Source organism: Pinus tabuliformis, chromosome 1_2 (genome assembly GCF_031772625.1).
Source record: "Pinus tabuliformis cultivar Carrire ecotype Pingquan chromosome 1_2, CPIR1, whole genome shotgun sequence".
Classification (NCBI taxonomy): Eukaryota; Viridiplantae; Streptophyta; class Pinopsida; order Pinales; family Pinaceae; genus Pinus; species Pinus tabuliformis.
Window position 1 is genome coordinate 417,552,420 of NC_142298.1, and position 3,186 is coordinate 417,555,605.

The window sequence follows — 3,186 nt, forward strand, 5'->3', positions numbered from 1 at the left end:
GAATCTGCTACTCTACTCATCATCTGTGATGGATCCCATCTTTAGCTCATAAAGTTATTTTTCTCTTTCATTCAAGTATCTCTCTAATATATACTTCTTCTTGAATAACCGATCAAAATCACTCCAAGTCAAGTCTTCCTCATTTATACCTCTGACATTCTTCATGCCTTCCCACCAAATGTCTGCTTTTCCTTTGAGACTGGATGTAGCCACTCTAGCTTTCAAGTTCTCTGAATAGTCATGCAATATGAAGAAATTATTCATGCCTAGCAACCATGCCTCAGCATCTTGTGGTTTATTTATCTCTCCATCAAAATTAGGTGGCTTTTCTTTCTTAAACTCATTTGGAAAATACCCCTTCACACTCCTATTGTAAGCATGATATCGATAATCATAGTGCTTACCTGTGTCTATCCCCTCTCCTAACTAGAGTGTCCAACAATCCACCATCTCTGATTGTGTCATCTCTATCTGATCTATGACCACCATGCGATCTACTACCATATGTCCCATTAGTTCTATCCTCCTTCTCATCGTTGATCCAAGGTAGTCCCTATCACTACAAATCTAATAAGTTCTCAAGTGTTAGGATATTCCAACACATAGGAAATAGTTAAGTATAACTTTTTCTAGTGTAGAGTTAGGTAAAGTTTGTTTCTTTACTATGTAGTTTTGTAACTTACAATTTGATGGTCACGATATGTTCTAGACATGAAGTGATCTGACAATTCATTCTCTCCTAGGTATTACCAACACTTGATCTGTGTCTTAACAAACGATTACTCCATGATCTCTATTTAAAGCGCATGGAGGGTCTTTGTAGGGTGATCATTCATGAGAGAAGCTTAAGTAAAATTTCCTTCTTTTACATTAATAAATTGCCTGAAGTGGCCACGTTGGCTAAGAGCGTGGATTGTTTCCATCTTTGAGGGTTCTAACCACATCAAGAATATTGGTATTGATCTGTGATCTATTTGTAAGCGGTGTCCTTTGGTGTTCTATATGAGGAACTTACCCTATAAATTCCTACATGGTATCAGAGCTATTTGAGGGCCGCAGTCGTTGGTGATCCAAATCGAAAGCCGGTACAACTGCATCCGACTGTCGTTTCCTAGATCTATTGTTTTTGACCACTTTCGGGCTGAGAAGATTGCTCTACTGTGTTAGGAGAATCTGTTCCAGTGAGGAACCCCTTTCGTTTCACATGAAAAGATTTCTGGTAGCCCTAGCTACATCATCTCTAAGATCTAGAAGTATACAATCTTAATTTGCAGTTTTAGTTATTTATCTCTCTGTTTATTTAAGATTATTTATCTCTCTATTTTTATTACCGGATTTAGACCTTTCATTTCTTTGTATGCTCTTTACCCCGTGATTCTGTGCGATTTGGGAAAATCAGAAACAAAAAGGAAGGATTTTTGTCATGCGTATGCTCTTTTCCGCCGCGCCTTAGTGTGATTTCAAAAAATAAGAAACATTGAGGAAAATATTTAGTTTCTGACGAAAGCTAACTTCAAGCCATAAGGTTTGTTTTTTTTGTATGTCCGTGTTGGGTTGTGTGGGTTTTTGTTTTGTAGGGAAAAAGGGTTTTTTCAAGTAATCATGCACCCCAAAGCTTCAGTGGTTTAAAAAAAAAAAAAAAAATCCTTCCTCTTTTCCAAAAATTACTAGCCTTTTAAGCTAGCTCACTTGGTCCAAAGTTACTTTATGAGAATAGAGGTCTTGAGTTCAAGTCTTCTTTTTCTTGAGATACTTTTTCAAAAAACACATGTACCTTATGTTTTAAAGTTATTTTATGTAAAATTGTTCTCACCGATTATAAAAAGTGAGTCACTTATAATTCTAAAGTCTTTTTATCTTTTATTTGAGTTACAATTTAGTGGATAGCCCATAAAGTACCATTGTAAATGTGACTTTCACTTATTTATAAAAATGGGCCACATTATTTTTTTTTTAAAAGTGAGCTAATTAGATTAAGTTTGGAGGGGGGGGGGGTGGTTTAAAATATAACATTATCATTCACTTTCGCACATTCACGCACTTCGTGAGCATTATCAATAAATTTTCTTCAAAAAGCCATAACTTCTTCATCCGGAAGCCGTTTTCAGAGCTGTTTTTTTTAATCGGCCTAATTTTTCAAGATCTTTCCATTAGAACACTTAGTTTCAACATCTACAACTTCAGTTTTTGTTAAAATGGAAAGTCCATGCCAAGTTATTCTTGACAGCACCAACTACTTCCAATGGTGGTCCTACATTCTGGATTTACTTAGAAGTAAATGTCTTTACAGAATAGCCTTACGCCAAGAAAATAAACCTAAAGATGAAGATAACGTAGCCAAATGGGAAAATAGGCAAGATCAAGCATTTGGGTTGATAGGGATGTCTATTTCTCCAGACCTTATATTCTATCTCACAAAACTTGATACCCCTAATGAAGCAATGAAATAGCTCACTAAATTTTTTGGAATTAAAAATAAAATTAAAGCCCATCAACTCGAAAATGAGTTTCTTATGTTGGACCCCAATAATTTTTCTTCCATTGAAGTTTTTTTGTCCAAGTTCAAGACCCTTAGAGTTCTCTTGGAAGGTGTTAATGTTAAGAAAGAAGATGGTAGTCTTATCTATTACATTCTTACTAAGTTGGTACCAACCTACTCTATGTTTGTTTCCACCTTCCATTCTACTAGAGAATCCTTTATTTCTCAAGGACAAGACTACAAGTCCCCTTATTTTGATGCCTTTTGTGATTATTTAATAAGAGAACAAGGAAAAATCTTACATCTTGGTATTCCTAATCTTAGAAACTCTTCTAAAAAATCCTTAGCCGCCCAGTAACAACCAAATTCAAAGAATCTTAAGAAGCAGTATCCTAAAAAGAATGGTCCTAAACCAAATAAGGGTCCTAAGCAATTTTAGTCTCTAAATGAAAAAATCAATTCAAGAAGGTGATAAGGCAAATAAAAACAAAGGGAAGAATACTCATAGGCATTTCAACTTTTGTAATCGAGATGGCCACTTAGAATCCAAATGCTTTAAGAAGATGGAAGCCTCGGAAGAAGCAATGAAGAAGCATAACATCCATCTGCAACACTCTTCAACTTCAACTTCATATTTAGTAATAACACTTCATGCATGTGGTTGTCAAGCATCTCGGTCTTGTTATGCACTAAATGTATCTTTGTCT